Raw genomic sequence first — 19,828 nt, 5'->3', positions numbered from 1 at the left:
GTGACATGGCTAAGAAATGGTGGAGGTGGGACTTCACTCTACGTCTGATGTTCTTTCCACATGCAAAGAGACTTCTTAGAACTATGTCTTATATGATGACACTCAACATGAGCCTTATCCCATTAATTTTCAGTGATTCCTCATCTCCTTGCATTTCAATCTGAGTCTCATTTTGCCTATGACCCACACTCTGAATTATATTATGTTATGTTATGTTATGTTATGTTATGTTATATTATATTATATTATATTATATTATATTATATTATATTATATTATATTATATTATATATGTATATATTGATGTAATTCTGTAGATAGAGGTCATAGAGTTTCCTTGTTGAGACTTGCTCTTAGATTCTTCTTTTGTTTCTTCTCTCGCCTGTGTTCTATCTGATTTGTTCCTATTGCCCCTCTGCCACCAACGAGCATCTTGGCTTTAAAAAAGTACAAAGGAAAGAGATTGAGCTTCTTGATCAGAAGGCTTGAGTTTGAGTCCAACTTCTGCTACTCAACTAGCTATGTGTGGGACCGTAAGTAAGAGACGTGAATTTTTTTTTTAATTGTGGGGTTTTTTTTTTTGGAGGGGGTAGGTACTTAGGTTTATTTATTTTTAATGGAGTTACTGGGGATTGAACCCAGGACCCTGTGTATGCCAAGCACGCATTCTACCACTGAGCTATATCATCCCCCCAACACGAATATCTTGAGATTCAGTTGTCTTCTGTGTAAAATAAGGATGCTGATTCCTATTCTTACAGCTTTATAGGAATATTGTTAATGCCAAGTGGAATGAAGCTACTCTGTGACTTGGAAAATCATTCCTGAGGGTAAGTCAATGGAATTGTTATATTCCTCAGCAATTTTCCTGATAAAGTTATTGTTAAAAAAGTTCTTCCTTGCTGTTTAGTTTTTATAAAATGGATCATCTGTAATCCTATCATACGATGTGTAAATCACATCAAACATAAAAACACTAATTAGGAACAACATATAGGTAAACCTCACTGTGAAGTATAAAAATAAAATAATAATCTTATATTTTCATAGCCTTTAAAACATTTTCTCACATGCCTCTTGCTTCTATTATTTTTTAAAAGTATATGCAATAATACACATAAAAGCAGTTGACATGTGTCAGATTGTCTGTAAAAGTTAATGGAATATATTGACTACATTCTATGCTCATTCTACTCACAGCCTAGTGTGATGCATTTGATGCCTAATTTTTCATCCTAAAATGCAATTAGCTAGGGTGGTGTGTAAATTTTGACTGGTGAGGTATAGTACTTTAAGTTCTTTGCTAGCCTTACCTATAGCTAAACCCTCCACTTAACACAGGGATGTCTCTAGAGATGAGAGCTACCGAGGGAATCCACTCCACCTTCTCCAGCTGCTCCTAACACAAGGGACAGAACCTCTTGGTTCTTCAGTCGTAGTCCCAGCTTTCTGCAGATGAACCACTTCAAAGACAATGGGAGCTAGTAAGATGCACCCTTAGTGTTACCAGACTCTGAAAGTGTCCACATGTGTAAGACTCCATGTGCAAGTCAAGAATATTTGCAAAGGAGACTGGAGATTGGATAAGCAGCCGTTGGTGTCAGATGTTTCCCTGGGCAAGGATATGTTAGTTTGACTTGGTTGAGGTCTCAGTTTTCTCACACAGTCCACCCCAACACCACCACGCCCGCACCACTTCCAATCTGTGGAAGGGAACTTGATACTTATTTTCTGGAAGGGAAAGTCCTAGAAATTGATCCTGATTGGAAGAGAAGGCAGGTGGAAGCTTTGGGAAGCCACAAACATCTCTGGTCTTAAGTAAATGAACTAAGATTCTAGACAGAGATTTAAGACTGTAGACCGAAGAAGCTGGGGATTCCGATAACGTAAAACGTGTCTTATTCTCTTCACCCCATGTCTTTATTGAGAAGAGAAAACAGCCTTGACTCAGATGGTGAGAAAGAGACACAAAGGTGTTAAACAGAACTCTGAAGTGTGAGCTACAAAGGAAGACATCTCCAACCTCAGCATCCTCTTTGCATCATTTGGTGCGTTGTATTCAGGCTTCTAAGAAATTCTGGAGGCTTCTGTGGGGGTCTAGGAGGGTGGCAATTAGAAGAATGCCATGCACGGGGCTGAGATCATTCATACTTCCTTTAGGATGGCAAATTGGCTCTTCCTGTCTTTCTGGAAGAACACGGAAAGACTGCTCTGTCCTGGGAAGGGAATCGGAGTATAATCAGTGGTCAGGTAGCTGGATCTACATTTAAAAGGAAGATGAATATGTTTTTGGATCTACATTTAAAAGGAAGATGAATATGTTTTTTCTGCCCTACAGCCAAGTCCATATTGTCATATCTTATGACTCACAAGATAGGTAAGAATATCAACTTTTTATTTAAAAATAATGGGACACATCACAGGACTTATTCTTGCCCTAAACCAAGCCACGAAATAAGTAAATAGCAATAGTAGTTGTAATTTATTGACTGCTCTTTGTAAGGATTATGCAAAGCACCCTACATTTAAGTTCACTAGTCCTCACAACAACTCCACAAGTCCATTTTGTAAGTGACAAAAACTGATCTGGGCTCAGAGAGGTTAAGTAACTTTCCCAAGGTCACATGATAAGAGATAAGATTCAAGACTACACTATTCTGATCCAAGGAATCTTACCTAAAGCAGGCTCATACTGTGCCATTATAATGTGAATAGTCTTCATTCATTCCACAAACTACTATTAAGCACCTACTAGGTGCAAGGCATTGTTGAGGGGATAGAAGGCTGAACAAGACAGATAACTTCCTTGCTTCTTCTAAACTGACGTCCTAGTTGGGGTGCAGGTGGTGAAGAAAATAAACAAACAAGTAAATAAATAAATAATCAGATAAACAGCATGTAGAGAATTAACATGGGGCGATAAGATAAAGAGAGACCAGATAACTATGTTAGAGCAAAGGCCTCTCTGAGGAGGTACCATTCAAAATAACAAGAGCTAAACAAATAATACGTGCTGGAGAGGGTGTGGAGAAAGAGAATGTCCTGTACTGTTGGTGGGGCTATAAATTGGTGCAGTCACTGTAGAGGACAGTATGAAGGTTCCTTAAAAAACTAAAGATAGAGTTACCATGTGATCCAGCAATCCCACTTCTGGGCATATATCCAGAGAAAACTATAATTCAAAAAGACACTTGTACCCCAATGTTCACAGCAGCACTATTTACAATAGCTAAGAGATGGAAATAACCTAAATGTCCATCGACAGATGACTGGATAAAGAAGATGTGGTATATATACATTAGAATATTACTCAGCCATAAAGAAGAATGAAATAATTCCATTTGCAGCAACATGGATGGACCTAGAGATTGTCATGTTGAGTGAAGTAAGTCAGACAGAGAAAAACAAATGCCATGTAATATCACTTATATGTGGAATCTAAAAAAAAATGATGCAAATTCTATTTACAAATCAAAAACAGACTCATGGACATAGGAAACAAACTATGGTTACCAAAAGGGAAAGGGTGAAGAGGGATAAGTTAGGGGTTGAGGATTAACAGACACGCATTACTATATGTAAAATAGATAAACAATAAGGACCTACTGTATCACAGGGAATTATATATTCACTTTCTTATAATAACATATAATGGAAAAGTATCTGAAAAGAAAGTGTATATATATATATATCTGAATCACTTTGCTGTACACCTGAAACTAACACTGTAAATCAACTACACTCAATAAAAAATTTAAAATAAAAAAACTCAAAATAACAAGAGCTAGGAATGCAAAGACTGGGCTAAAGAGCATTGTAAGCAGAGGCAATGCCTTTTTATGGGCTTGCTCATGCACCCAGAAATGTGCTTAGCATTCTTAAGATCTTAAATGCCAGTAGGTCCACTCGTCACTGTGACAACTGTCAACCTAAATCAAGAGGTACATTGAGGCAAGCTTGAGTTACCAGAAAGCGGGTTTATTTGAGAACAGTGGAGAAATTGTCATTTAGGAAACACATGTTGTAGCACATTGCAGGCAAGGCTGTTGAGGGCTTGGGGTAGGCTGTATTTATGAGCAAGCAGTGCAAAGAGGGGAGGGTCCAGGCGGGGGCCAAGCCGTAATTGTTTTTGGCTTGAGGATGGAGAGAGATTCTTGGCAGATGTTCATTGGCCAAGAGATAAGTTTCAGTCTTCAGTAAAACAGGCTTTTATAGGAAATCATTCTCTAAGGTCTTTAGTTCCATTTCTCCAATGGTATATGCATATCCTCCAGTTCTGTTTTAGATTTAAATTCCTTCATACAACTAAATATATCCCCCATACATTTCCAAAGTTCCCTCTGGGGAAGTCTCCTTCCTCCCTCCTTGTTGAAAACCACCAGTCAAAAGCAATAGATCTCAAATGGGAATGAGCTTGACATGTGGCAGGAATAGAATAAAAGATCATGTGGCTGGAGTCCAAGGATGGCAAGAGATGATGCTGGAGAGGTAGACAGAGGCCTAGATCATGTGGCACTTTCTAAACTGGGGTGAAGGATTTAGAATTTATTGTTAGTTCTAAGTAGAGCCACTGAAAAGCATAGTAGAAGGAGAATTGGAGAGATGCAGAAATTTTTGATCTATGTTTTAGTAGCAGAATTTTCAGGTCTGTTGATGGGGTGTCGAGTGCATGGGAAGGAGATGAATCAAGGATTCCGCCTACTGTTTTCCGTTCTGTTTCCTTTACAGCAGCTATTGTAATTATTTCCTATACATTTTTCCCTTTGTGTATTTTTCCAATTAGATCCATGTCTGCTTTTATTCTGGTGCTCAATGAAAGTGTGTTGAAAAAAATGACCGAGCAGAATATGGACCTCTCTTCTTACTGCATACATCCAGACCGACCTCTTTCTTTTCAGTGGCTGCGTGCATAGACCATCAGCACATCTTCAGCCATTTCTCTATGAAGAGACATTTAATTTGTTCCCAACGTTTTGATGTTTCAAAAAAAAATGCTACAGTGACTAAGTTGATATACAGGTCTGTGTATTTCTGCTGGTATTTCTCTAGGATAGAAAAGTAGAATTGAAAGATCTAGGCACAAGCTATATGTTATGACTTTCAATGGTTATCACCAAGTTGCTTTGTGAAAATTTGTACTAATTTACGCTCCTACCCACACCATGTGAAATTGCCTTCTCTCTATGCCATCAGCACTATTTATCATTTGTAAACTTTTTTACAACACCGGCAGGCAAAAAAAAAAAAAAAAAAAAAAAAAAGTCTCGTTAATTTTCATTTTTAAATATTTTTGAAGTTGAAAGTCTTTTATTTTTAGCTTTATTTAGTGGGGTTTTTTTTTTTTGTAGTTCTTCAGTGAATTACCTAATATAATTTACTCTTTTAAAAATTAAGCTGTTGTCTTTTCATTACTGGTTTATAGCAGCACTTTACATGGTATGAATGTAACTCTTTGTCTGTTACATGCATTACAAACGTTTCTTCCCATTGTGTCATCTGTCTGTTAACTTTTTCCACCCAGAAGTGTTTAATTATTAAAAGCAAATCTATTTTTCCTTTATAGCTTCTTGTCACACTTAGACTTCCCTCACCCTATGCTCATAGATATGTATTTCTCTGTTTTCTTCCAGTTTAAAACTTTCATTGTGCTTTAGCTCCATAATGTATTTAAAAATCTACTTTTGTACAGCCCGAGGTAGACAGTCAACACATTTTTCAAAATGAATAACTGATAACACAAGCAACACCATCTTTTAATTCCCCATTCATCTGAAAGGACAGCACCATCTTAGACTGTTTCCTCTCATGTTTGGGTTTGGTTCTGTTAAAAAAAAAAAAAAAGAAAGAAAAAGAATAAAAAAAGAATCAACAGACCCAAGGTGGGGCCACTTGCCCCGAGAACAGTAAACCAAGACTTAACTGCAGTTTCCATTTCTCCCAGGAGTGGAATTTCTAGAAAATTTTCGTCAGCACGAGTGAGGTAACCTTGTCTGAAATTTTTTTTCCTTCTGCTAATAACCTCCTTATCCTGCTCCATTTCTAAAAAAGCTTTCTGTTCGGTACAGCCCCCCGGAACGCCCTTGTTTAGTAGATGGTATGCTGCCCCATTCTTGAATCGTTAAATAAGCTCATCAGAGCTTCAGATTCACTCATTTGAATTTTACTTTTTAACAGTTCTGGACTCTTCTGTCCCATTGGTCTCTTTGTCTGTTACTGGATTAGTCACTCTGTTTTAATAACTGTGTCTTTATGACTTTTTGTCATTACCAATTTTTGTATATTTACTCTTCATGTAGTTTATAATCAACTCCTCCCATGCCTCTCGCCTCATCCACTTCCTTTCCAAATCCTATTGGACTTTTGATTGGAATTATATAAAATTTATTATAATTTAATTTAGAGGGAATTTGACTGCTTTACAGTATGAAGTCTACCCTTCGAGGAAAATATGATGTAGCTCAATATTTCTTATTATCAGATTATTTTATGTTTCTTCAGAAAACTTACAGCTTTCTTCTTTTTTTTTTAAATATATTTGACATATAACTTTGTGTAAATTTAAGGTGTACAATGTGTTAATTTGATACATTTGAATTTTGTAATATGATTGCCACTGGAGTTTCAGTAGCCTAAATCCCAAAAGGCTCAGGTCACCAAGTTAAGGACAAATCTGATGGATTTAGAAGGGTAGCAGTCGGAGATAGTTTTCCTTACACCAGACTAGGTAACCCTTGTACCTCTGAGGGAGTGATTCACCCTGCTTGGAAGGCAGTGATGGGTACCGAGACACTAACGCTGACCTGCATTCCTGAGAGGACACCCTCCCCACGCCCTCCTTCAGGCCCAGTCTGGAGCTGGGAGGAACATGTGAGAAGAACCCCATATGAATCTGGGGGGTCAGAGAGCAGAGGGTAACTGTCCTTAAAATTGCAGTGGATCCAGGGGTGGTGACAGTCTTCTAGACGTTTCCCTCTACTCTGCAGACAGTGGGAGTAGTGGAGTAGAGAGAACCACGTGTAACAGTTAAGCAGAAAGACCTTGCAGCATTTCCTTTCACCTCAGAAGGCATGTGAAACAAGTAAATATGTTCTGGAGGCCCAAAAACAGTATGGAAGTGGACAAGGCAGAGAGAAAGACAGGCCCGAGGAGACCTTAGGGGCAGGGCAAGGAGAATGCAGCTGTGTGCTGTGTGGCCCAGCAACCACAAGCCAGGTGGGAATGATGGGGTCTGAGTGGATGCCAGAGGGCCTAAGATTGAGGGCCAGGTGTTTCTCCTTCCCTCCCCTTTGGTATGCTTTCCATCCTGAGACATTAAGTGTAATCAGGGGAAGGGTGGGGAAAGAAATCCTGAATTAACCAAGAAAACCCTGAATTAAGATTAAATCTCCTGCTACAATAAAATAAAAAATTAAGATGAGTGATAACAGAAGAAAATTGAGTTTGTTGAATTTGGGGGCTGAGATCTATATCATTATTATCAAACATGGGCTTAATTATGCATGCAATTATAGCCATCATTCCTTCATTTGGCCTTTTCTAGGTCCCAGGTGTGGGGTGCAGGGTCAGGTATAAATACGAATAAGACAGATTATTTGACCTCAAGGGTTGCATAGTAAAATGGGGGGAGAATGTTGAACCCGACTCTGTCCAAACCTTAGCACACTCTTACAGGTGTAGCGGGTAAGGTGGTCACGGCCCATATTTCCCCTCATGACCGAGGCATTTCCCAGCAGCTGAGAATGCTGGCCCCTGAGGGGTCAGAGCCAACAGAAATTGCTGTTAGCTGAAGGAAGCTGCGTTGTGCAAATGATACACCCTCCCTGTAGGCGCCTGCATCCAGTGACTGGCTGATGTGATGGTACAGCGTCTTTCCCACAATTTAAAGCAACTTTGAAGGGCCACCCTACTTCCAGAGCTTCCCATGGGATGGGTAGGCAGTTTAATTTCTCACTCTGGCTAGTCCTGCTTCTTTCACTCCCACAAGCGTGTTGTTCCGGAGAGCTAGCCCTGATCAACAGATCTTCTGCAGATCCCTCTTTTGGTGTCTATTCCCGGAGAACCCAACCTAAGGAAGCTGGTCTGAGGAGTCAGGCTACAAGATAGGATTTTAGAGTTGGACAGCCCACCAACCAGCTGGCAGTAAGGATCCCATCCCTAGTGTTCTGACAGCCCCCGGCTAGTGGTAAGTAGTGCAGTTGTTAAAAGTTTTGCTGGGAACTGGGATGGGATACAGGTGAAGGGAATGTCCTGGCAGGTGCAGTATCTCGCGAGCTTGAGAAGTTCAAGGGATATGAAATTATAGACAATGAACTTAGATGGCTGAGCGCTGTCAGTTAACTGAAAAAAGACAATAAGCAGCCTGATGGTGAGAAATGTTAGTAGTGCTGAGGTTAAGAACCCCTGATCTAATGGTTTCAACTATTGATGATCTTTGCTTGAGTCAGATAGTTCATTAGGTTTTATAAGTTCAATCATTTCTTCCACATTTATTAGATGGAATTCTGTCACAAAGAGCTTTTAATGATCATCTGGGTTTACTTGATTTCTGTAATATTTTCATTTTAGGATAAAAGAACAACCAGCTATGGAAAGAGACAGTAGGAATTGTCAGAAAATCATTACAGTTTTCACTACAGGCCTAAATTAAGTACAGATAAATTTAAAAATGTAGGAAGGAGAATCGATAAGATTTGATAAAGTTACTGAAGGTAGGCAAAAGTTAAGATGACTTCTTGGTTTTCTAACTGGGTGAATAATGGTGCCGGTCATTACTTAAAAGAAAACAAGGATCATGAGAGATTTGAAGTCATTGAGTTTGAGAAGTGTAGCAGATTAAATATCATCCAGCAAATATTCACTTCCTCTTTCTCAGCCTCTATCGGGAAACTACTCCTCTCTGAGCCTTTGATGGTGTGCTTGGGTGCCTGGCTGGCTTTGACCTATAGAAAGTGGATTAAAATGATAGTTGCTCTGTCAACATCTAAGCCATAAGAGGCACTGTGTGTTTCTGCTCAGGGAAGGAGCCTCCGATACTTAACCATGAAAAGAAAAAGCCCCTTCAGTCTGAGTCTGAGAAGGAAACACATATGGAGCAGATATGAGCCTAACCCAGATCTTGGAGCCGAGTTGCCTAGCCAAGCCCAGTCTAGATCAGCTGAACGGCAGTCAACCTGCAGATTCATGAGTGTGAGAATCAATGTTTCTTTATCATTGAATGTGTGGTAGTTTGTATGTGGCAATGCTGCCAGAGAATAGGTTCTTGTCTCAAGCAGGAAAGAATTCAAGAGCTAAGCACAGTAAAGTGAAAGTAAATTTATTTAGAAAGATACACACTCCATAGGCAGAATGTGGGCCATCTCAGAAGGCAAGAGAGAGAGGGACCAGGAGATGTGCAGCTTGGTAGTTTCATATGCTAATGAGTAGAAGGATTAGTCCAACTATTTTGGAGAAGGGGTGGAGATTTCCAGGAATTGGCCCCCCCTCACCCACTTTTTGACCTTTTATGATCAGTCTAGGAACTGTTACGGTGCCTGTGGTTTTGCCATGAGGCTCAAGGTCTACTGAAAGTTGAATCTTCCACCATCTTGGTTCTAACCAGTTTGTCCTCAATTGCTGAGTCATTCTTTCAGCAGTTGTTCCCTGCCCTCCTTCCCTCTTGTCTAATAAACACATAGGAATAAACACATGAAAACACATAGTACAGATTTGGATATGCAGGTCTCAGAATTAGGAGAGGATTGCAAAGAAGACAAGAATAGAATAAGAGAAGGACCAAAGACAGAATCTTAGGGAATATTAATGTTCTGACCAGTATCATTTGGACATGCTCAGTTCTGAGTATTGACATTTTTTGGTTCCGCAATAATGTTAGCAACTTTAAGATATAAATAAGGGTATGTATTACTACAAGAATAATCTGTATATGCTACCCAATCACTTGGAGCTATAATACACACATAGACTCTGGATTACCTAGATAAGATAAAATATCAAACTTTAGTTTTTCTCTGAATAAGACATTTTATCCTTCAGGGTAGGTCTTAATATCTTAAAGGGAAATTGTTCTTACTTCTCTTGATTTTACATTCCAACTACTTTGCTTAGCTGGATTTTGCCTCCATAACAAAACATCTTTCCCAACTTCTAGGTCAATTTCCACTAGAAACCATTCTGTATGTCAATAGTCAGTTGAGAACATTTAATTTTTTTCCTTTAGGGCACTGAAAAGTCAATCTTATTCTGCAAAGATTCAAGCTTCCTGTTTTATTTCAGTGTTCTCTCTTTTCCTCCTCTCCCTCCTCCCCACTCATCCCCTCTCCTCTCCTCCCTTTCTCTTCTTATTGAACCCTCCCCCCAACTCTGCCATTCTGCTCCCTTTCGTAATGACTTTTTCTAATTCCTTGAGGTGCTAAGAGGATTAACAGCTGTTTTTATTCTTGTGTCCCAACTCCACAAGAACAAAGGTGTATTTTTTGTTTTGTTTGTTTGTTTGTATAGTAATAGAGTGTTCATCTTCCTCTTAAGCGCCACAGTTCCGTTAGCTGCCAGAATCACAGTAGCATCACTGACCACAAAAATGCTTTCATTCTAATGGAGCTTGGAGCCTCAGCTCTAAGTCTAAGTAAAGATAGACAAAGAATTGCATGTAAACCAAACCTCATGAAGTGGGTTGCGGACGCAGTCTCTCTCCCAGTCAGCCCCTCAGAGCAACTTCCTGTTCTCATGAGGAACAAACCAGAGTGAATAAGTTTATGGAGACAAGAAAGGAGAAAGATAGTGTTATTTCCTCTGCTGAGATTATGACTTGACACTCACCCACTTAGCTCAGACCTTTAACAGAAAGGGGGAAGTGCTGGTAGAGAGCTAGTTATGGGGGAAGAGGATGCACTGAATTTTAGAAATATTGAATTTCAGAATCTAGTGAGTTTTTGGAGTGCAGAAGCCTGTTCTGAAGTGCATGTAATTGGTTTGGCCTTAAGCAAGTTGAGTTTGAGGTTCAGGGAGACTTTCACGTGGAGGTGTCCAATCAGCAGCACTGACACACAGAAGAGATGTCAGGGTTAGAGTGACAGATTTGGGCATTGTTTGTATGTTTGAAGCTTTGACAGGTGATGGGAAGCTCATGGACTGCTGAAAGCAAGGGCTGAGGGTTGAGCCTTGGGTTATACCCAATTTGGTGAATCGAAGGAGGAAGTAAAACTAATGAAAAGGGAAAGATGAGCACATGCGGTAGGGAAACTGACAATGTAGCTGTGAGCATGCCAAGGCAGACAGAATTCTGAGAAGGCAGGCTTGGTTGTGTAACTGAGCAAGGGCTCAGTGTCCATGGTGCAGAAGACCAAACTGTGACAGTGGCTGTTTGCAGCAAAGTAAGGATTTAGTTGAAGGGCACCTAGCAAGGGAGTGGGTGACAAGTCTCAGAATCACTCCACATTGGTCTTTGAGTTAGGGATGTTTTAAAGGGGAAGAACAAAGAAACTGGGGTTAATCATCATCTTGTGACATTTCTGTGACATTTCTTAATCATGGTTTTAGGAGTCAGGATGTCTCCAGTTTATGATTCTCTGGCCAGGTGGTCCATGGCTTGGGGTTGTGAGGGAGGTCTATGAGCTAATCTTGCCCTGAAGAAGCAACTTGAATTTGTACATTAATGCTGATGCCTAAAACAGCAATTTTAGTCCATTAACGATGTTAGGGACAACAGAAACCTTAGGCCTCTGACTCTGGTTGACTGTGCTGAGCTAACACAGCATTGAGGTCAGAGGAGATAAGAAAGGAAATCAAGTTTTGGATAGACAGCTTAATCAAAAACTCAGTAGGGGACTTGGTTTTAGGGGGACTCGATTTCAGTTGGATCTATCATGAAAGAGAAACCAGGAGCACAAAGGTTGAGCAAAAGCCATTTGATTTGGTGCTCAGGAGCCACTGAGGACAATTGAGAAGAAAGTTTCAGTGGAATGGTGTGACTGGAAGAGAGTGCCTGCAATTAGGGAGGACTTCACTGGTGAGGAAAGGGAGGAGGAGAAGACAGACAACCTTTCAAAAAATGTAGGCAGGAAATGAAGAAGAAAAAGAATTCCAAGATTAAAGTCAGAGTTACTTGCCCTGGTGAAAGAAAGTCCAGGGCTCCTCCCTGCCCTGGCCCTGGGATGCTTTGGATTTTATGATATTTGTGATGTTTATCACCTTTTTAAAAAATGTGCAGTTATGATTTCTGTCCTCATTCTAAAGAAATGCTTGCCTTGGTACCTATTTTATACTTTAATTTTGTATATTGTATGATATATAAGCTTCTGGTTGCCCAAACCTGGATCTTCTCCAGCAAGGATTGATGTTCATGTAACAGATTCATCAATGAGGGAATTTCTTCTCTCCCATCTCCTTGCGTCCAAGAACAGCTCTGGTAGAGATGAGTTCTGATTCTCCCAGGGAACATGTTAGTGTGGCAGTCATGACGGAGCAGCTACAGCAGTGAACTTGCCCTGAATGTTGAAAGGGTACTTCATTGTGGCTCCTCTCATGCTGGCCTTTTTTCTTTTCCTTTAGCCGCCCATGGACACGAGCTGGTTGATCAGATTAGCTGCTATTACTTTGGAAGAGGCCTTAGAGGGTGGGACTGGATGACTCTGAGTTTCTTTGTCAACTTGAGGTTCTGTGTTTTGTTTCGAAGAATAGGACTCCAGGGGTAAGGGAGGCAGAGCTGGAAGATTCCATTAGTGTTTGTGAGCAGGCTGGGAGGGAATGATGCTGGGGAGGAGGTGAGCAGCTCTGAGGCAGGACGAGGGAGGGGCTAGCATAGGAGGCTTTGTCCAGGTGAGGGGTCTGGGGTGGGCATGGCTGGGATTTCTGGGCTTGGCCAGAGACACAGACTGATAGGACCAGGGAAGAGGTGAAGCTATACCTGGGAGGAGACACGGGAGAGAAAGCAGTGCCGAAAGGTGAGGGCGATGTCAAGGATGAGTGTGGCCCCTCAGAGATGCGTCCGGGGCAGCCTGCTCACAGGAAGCTTGTTTGATCACTGACTCATTGTGCGGCCTGCTCTTCCTGTGTTTCAGTTTCCCCATCTGTAAGATGAGAAGCACCGCCAGGGCCCTGGGAGGAAAAACTAAGACAAACAGACCAAGATGCTGGCGGCAGATACGTTCTCTGTGGTTTCTATGGTAATAATTCTGGGCTGAAGGTAAAAAAAAAAAAAAAAAAAAAAAAAAACCTGTTAAGTGAGTAAAGTCCATCCATTTATTAGTAAAATGCATTTCAAATTGAGATTTTTCTCTTGCAGGGGATTGTCACTAAAAGAGAGAATTTTCCTCAAGAAAACCCCCAGTCTAGCGGTCTCTGGTTTGTCATTGAAATGCAGAAGCTGAACTGGGCACACATTTTTTGCAGTAAAGAAAGAAATGGCAGACAAATGTTAGCTCTTTCATTCAAGATAACATCTGTGGAATACTGACCACGTGCCAAGGTGCCAGCATTTTAATAGGTGGCAAGACAACAAAGATGGAAAGGGTAGATTTAGCCTTAAACAAGTATAGAAGGGAAAGCCGCTAATCACAACCACACGAGACAGAGGCAGAAGGAGCCTGGAACGCAGGGGAAAAGATGTCTGCACGAGGTCCACGAAGGGGCCAACAGGTGAGCTGGTTCCTGGCGGTGCTCAATGAAGAGGTGCCGCTAGCAAAATGCAGAGTGGGAGGACATGGAAGGAGAATGTCTCCACTTTGGCATTAAGTCTTAAGTCAGACCATTAGAATGTCAGTTCCTTAGAAGCTGACACCATGCTTGATTCATCTTTGTCTGCCCTGGGGACTTTTCCCAGAACTTTGCCCCCAGTGGAACCCCAACAGACCTCTGTGTTTAATTCACTCCCTTGTCTAGAAGGATTCAGTAGCTTTCCACTGATGATGAATAAATTCCAGACCCCTCTTCTGGACTCTGAAGCCCTGTATAATCTCTATTAATCGTGAACTGCTTTGCCCTTCCCCGGCTCGAATCTGTGACTCATCACGCGACTGGCTGTTTCTCATCCTCAGGTTTCCACGAAAACGTTCTCTCCTCGGAGCCGTCTTGCTTCATCAGCTAGTCTGAGCAGGCTCCTCATACTCCATCCTGATTTTCCCAATTATTGTACCCTATTCCTAAAATATCTATTGAATAAATTAAATGTTGATTGGAATGATAATAGTAATAATAAAAACTAAAATTTACTGAGTGCTTAGAATATGCTTAGCATTACGCTTCCTTCTTTTTTTCTTTTTTCTCTCCATTATTTTTGTCTGCGTGATGAGAACACTTTAGATCTCTTATACTGAGTGTACAATACATTATTAAGTATCATTACCATGCTGTACGTTAGCTCTCTAGAAATCATTCACCTTACAACTGAAAGTTTGTATGTCTGTTGTATGCTTATTTGTTTAGGCACATTAATTCCTCTAGTCCTCATAATAAATGCATGAGGTTAAGTACTCTTATTATTGCTACTTTATAGAAGAGGAAACTGAAACTTAAGAGAAGCCAAGCAAATTGGCCAGGAAACACAACTAGTGTTATAGTGACAGCTTAGAAATGAGGATGTCTGGCCTTAGAGCAGATACTCAAACATACTTAAGACTTTTAAATACTGCCTCTTGAATCTGTTTGAATGCACGAAGTGTTAGCAAACAATCATCATGTATTTATTTCAGATCAGCCCTGTGTTCTGTGAATTTTTAAATGACCAAGAAACTTCTCCTACAATTCCTATTGGCATCCATGGCATCAAAAAATATTCCCTATTTATTATTAATAGTAAGAGGGAAAATGAACTGAACTCTCTCCTTTCTGCCTACTCTCAAATTTCTGTTGGTCACCATTCATGTGATACCAGTGGGCTTGTAGTCGGTGGAGAGCCCCAAGGTGGTGCATCTCAAACAGTTCTGCGCATGAGAATTACCAGGGGATCTTATTAAAATGCAGTTTCTGGTTCATAGGGCTGGGATGGGGCCCAGGATTCTGCATTTCTAACAAGCTCCCAAGTGAGCTGATGCTGTTAGGGGACCACACTACGAGCCGCATGTTCTAAGGGATGAATGTCATGTGGAACAACTGGGTGTTTGCTCCTGTCCCCAACAGGGGAAATAAGTTCTAGTAACTGGCATCTGGGCATAGAACTTGGTATGGATTGAGGATTAGGGTATGTAATTACACTAGAATTTAATCTCCAGGAGATCAGGGTCCTTTCCTGCCCTTTTTACCAACATGATCCCAGTTCCTGGCACAGAGTTAGGGTTCAATGATTATTGAAGGAAGAGAGTTTGTCCTGGCTTGGGAGAGTACATAAGAATTCATAGCCTCATTCTTCCATTTCTTCTCAGTTCTGGGGTAAGTGAGTGGAATCCATATTTCAGGAAAGTGATCATTCTTTCTGCAGCAGTTACCCACATGAAGGGAGCAACAGGTGACCATGTGGCAGAAGGAGGGAGAAAATGAAATCCCATGACTTGAACTTCTACTTTGATGAATAGTCAAGTCCCTGTTGGATCTGGCTTTTCTCATTTAGGGCCGTACACAGTAGATAGATCCCTGTCGCTCTGGAACTGAGGGGGCTCTTGAACACATTGGTTCATTCATTCAGAGGCATCATTCCAGGGAATTATGATACATTAGGGAACAAAGAAGGCCTCTATCTCACAGAGCTTTTATTGCAGCTGGTGGAGACAAATAATACATTAAATAAGTATATTATATGTTATAAGGTTATAAGGGCTAAGGAAGATTGAGATGTAAAGCAAGGTAGGGAAGATATTGGGGTATGAGGCAGAAGCAGGTTATAATACTAAACAGGGCAGGCAGAGTACATCTCTTTGAAAAAGTGACCTTTGGGTAGAGACTTGACGGGAGTAAGGGAGTACACCAGGCAGATTTTGGGGGTGTGCATGTTGCCAGGTAGAGGCGACAGCTGGTGTAAAGGCCCTGAGGCAGTAGAGTGGACGGAATATTCCAGGGACAGCAAGGAGGTCAGTGTGTCTAGAGTGAAGTAAAGGATGAAGAGAGTCATAGGCAATGAGGTCAGAGAGGTAAGGAGGAGGTGAATTATTCAGGTAGGTCCTCATGGGACTCTGTAAGCACTCTGGCTTTCACTATGAGTGAAATGGTCCTGTAGAGCTTTGATCATAGGAGTGATCTGACCTGCTTGGTGTTTTAAAAGTATCTCTCTGGTGTCGGTGTTGTGAATGGATTATGGATGAGCAAGGGACAAAGCAGAGAGACCAGTAGAGCTATGGCAATAATCCTTGTGACTTGGTGAGAAGTAGTCAGATCCTAGGCATATTTTGATGGTAGAGGTAACAGGATTTCCAGACTGGGAGGGTGTGGGTTGTGAGAGAATGAGAAGGATCAGAATATGCTTCCAAAGTTTCTGACCTGAACAATGAGAGGGCTGGAGGTAACAATTAACTAAGGTGGAGACATCTGAGGGTAAAGATCAGGCATTCAGGTCTGAGAGAGATGAGGCAGAGTTCTGTTTCTGTGGGATTTCCAAGTGAAAAAATGAAGTAGGCAGTTGTGGATGTGCAATTCTAAAGTTCAGGAGAGAGGTCTGGGCTGGGTACCAAAAGGGGGAAGTCCTGGCATTTAGGAGATATTTAAAGTTATGACACTGGAGGAGTGATGGTTGACAGAGGACAGAGGACCAAGGACTCAATCTTGGGGTTGATACTGCAGCACTAAGAGGTTGAGAAGAAGAGAAGGAGACAGTGGAAGAGCTGGAGAAGGAGTGACCCATGATGTAGGAGGAAAAAAGAACGGGAGGGGTCCTAGAAACCAGGTGAGGAGAATGTATTGAGGAGTGAGGAGTGATCTCCTACATCAAATGCTTCTGATAGGTTAAGTAGGATGACAGCTGCGAATTGCTGAGAATTGATCAAGAGAGCCAGCAAAGTCAGGGTCATTGGCGACCTTGGTGAGAGCAGGTTTGGTAGAGTCATGAGGACAAATGTCTAATTGGAGTTTAAGAAAGAATAAGAAGAAAAATTAGAGACAGCATACAGAGACTCACTTGAGGACTTACGTAGTAAACTATAGCATATTATCAAAATATTCAATCATGTAAGAAAATTGAGAGAAATGGAAAAGAAATTAATGCTATGGTGCAAGAGGAAGAGTAAAGAGGAGTGCAGAAATTAATGAAATTTACTTATTAGCAGAAAAATAATAGGCATCCAAGGTGATATTTGCATCACTTTACTGAGCTTTCAGTTTGTAAATCCAAGCACCAAAACAAAATTTCCCACTCACACTTCTCCACATCTTTGCACAACTCAAAGGAGTGTGAAAGCACCTTTAAATGTTTGCACTTGATCAAGAATGACAAAAATGGTACGTGATGGATGTCATCTTTTTTTCTTGTAAATGAAATAACTATATGACAAGATATGACCAATCCAAGATGGCTGTTTCTGATTGGTGGAGGGGAGCCCCCCAACTCAGCCCCTTTCCTTAAACTGTCTTCATTATTCAGGACCATGTCACCTTGTTCTTTCCCAAATTTATTTGGAACCCATGGTCAACTAGTCACCTTTTACAAATATGGGATTCTAACTGGATTGAACCACAGCTTCCTTTACGTCTGCATTCTAGATGGTTTGTTCTTTGTAATGGAGAAAAAGAACAGAAAAGGAATCCACTCATTCAACAATTTGGAATAGAGGCATGGATGAGTAAAGGTTGGGGGAGTTTAAGATTAACTTCTTGTTGTCACTGTGACCTTAAGAAAATCACCTCATTCCATGTTTTATTTGTAAAAGGAGATGACTGGATTTGATCATCTCTAAAGATCCTACTCATGGTAACATTTACTTCTAAATATCACCAAAGGCCCTTATTAGAACAATCAGCACTGCTCTACCAGCTGAGCCTTTCAGTTCCTAAGTAGTTTACAGCCAAGTTGGTAAGACAGAATTCACATATAAAAGGTTAGAAGACCATAAAAGGGTCAGAACCAAGGTAGCCATAGGCCTGCTAAGTGCCAAGTAAAAGTTTTAGATCAGCTCTGCTCTGAATTGCAGGAGGGGGAAATTATGGGATGAAGTGGTAAAAGCCATTTCTAGAGAAGGTGAGAGTCAAGAGCTGGACTCACTCACATCCCTTGAAAGATGGACAGGAGTGAACCGGGCAGAGAGACGTAGTAACAGTAACGTTCTCGGTGTGTGCAAGGACTGATAGGCCAATCCCTCTCTCACCATGGCTGAGCAGATGTTTCATGGATAGGGAAAGGTTAGGACACAGGTTAACTGATGGGGCTCATAAAACTTTGTAAGGTCTCATTTTAGTCAACAGTTGTGATATTCCCCCTCAATAAACTCTTAATTTTGAGTCACTAAGAAGAAACAAAACTAAGAAATTATTCATCCATTCAGAGCCAACCGCCCCCACCTCTCCCTGATGCAGAGTCAGGACACTCCCAGAGATGGACAGAGAAGATGATTGTGTCTGGGAGACAGGATCAGAGCCTGCTGTCTGTCTGGACTCTTGAAAGCACACTCCTTGGTCATGAGCTGGGTCTTACTGCCTTCCTGGTGTGTACAGGGAAGGAATTTTTGTAAGTCAGATGTATAAATGCCCCTATTAAATAAGATGTCCATGGTGCAAGCAATCTATGCACCTTGCCTCCACTTCTGTAATGTGTATACCTTGTATAAGAAGAAGGAACCCAAGAGGAACACGCTGGCTCACCCAGCTCAGAGCTGCCCAGGCGAGTCACAGGCAAAAGACTTGTTCCCTGGGAGAGTCTGAGGAATAAGCATGGGTGTGTGTGGGAGGCGAACATGGGCACGATGTCCAGGAAAAAAAAATGCAAAGAGAGGACCTTGGCTTTGTCCCCTTCCACTGCCACTTTCTCAACCCCATACCCTGCCCCCTTTCAAGTCTACTTTCAGTGTCCCTCCAGGACTTCACTTCAGGAAACCAGCCTCTGCTCATCTAACGGAGGATGAGCTGATTGTCAAAACCAATCCCCCAGTTCCTGCCTGCTCATTCTCCTGCTAGCATACCTGTCTGCAGCCTCACTCTGAAATACCAAATGCCTTTTCCTACCAGAACAAAAGAAAAATGCTTTTGTGTGAGCCCCATCCTGTGAAAATGCGTTTCCTGGCAGTGTGCTGCTGTTGAGTCTCAAGATAGGCTTTGGTTGAGGTTCCAAAATCTTTTTTATAATGAACAAGGGCTGTAAGTGGATAGCCTTAGACCAGAGTTGATTTTGGTAACTTCTGTCAAGCCCTCAATAGACATTTAAGGGGATGGATGATTTAAGGGGATAGGGGATAAATGATTATAATCTCTACAGCTCTGGTGCTGTTTTACCATAATTATAAGAGATTATACAAAAAAAGGAAAATAGTATTATTGGGGAAATCAAATAGTCAGATAGCCTTTTCTGTCTTGTGGTGCTATGCTTACAGCTATTGGACAAAAGCAGAGGTTTTGATGTTTGCTTGTTTTCCGTTTGATAGATTTCTACTCTCGCGAAGGCAACTACTCATCGTGTGTACTCATACACTTCAAAAGGAAAAAAAAGGAAGAAAGAAAAAAAACCCAGAACCTCCCTCTCTCCCTACCCTCCACCACATAAAAAATCCAATTAGATTCCAAATAAGATGCACAGTAAATAAAGGACACCTCCTTTGGATGACTTGATTCATCCAAAGAGGAAGTTTATGATACTTTAACATGGGTGATGGTTGTTTTCAATCTTTTCTTTCTCAAGGGAAACACAACTCATTTGCACACACCTGTACCTCGTGTGGACATGAGGTCCTTTTTCACCTGCTGTGTGGGCTGGTCTCTTGAACTC

At 41.1% G+C, this 19,828-nt stretch overlaps 1 long non-coding RNA gene across 2 annotated transcripts; it reads left to right on the top strand.

Annotated features, from left to right (window-relative positions):
* Positions 1 to 261: 261 nt before the first annotated feature.
* Positions 262 to 14,115, top strand: LOC116658650. 2 transcript variants are annotated; one of them, XR_004313874.1, is made up of 5 exons: positions 262 to 533; positions 762 to 830; positions 1,932 to 2,048; positions 13,056 to 13,180; positions 13,280 to 14,115. It is a non-coding gene; the product is annotated as an uncharacterized LOC116658650 (long non-coding RNA). The 2 variants fall into 2 exon arrangements; XR_004313873.1 differs by having other exon boundaries at positions 13,056 to 14,115.
* Positions 14,116 to 19,828: the final 5,713 nt, after the last annotated feature.

The sequence above is a fragment of the Camelus ferus genome, chromosome 21, assembly GCF_009834535.1.
Source record: "Camelus ferus isolate YT-003-E chromosome 21, BCGSAC_Cfer_1.0, whole genome shotgun sequence".
Classification (NCBI taxonomy): Eukaryota; Metazoa; Chordata; class Mammalia; order Artiodactyla; family Camelidae; genus Camelus; species Camelus ferus.
Note: the sequence above shows the minus strand (reverse complement) of the source record. Positions and strands in the feature narration are given on the sequence as shown.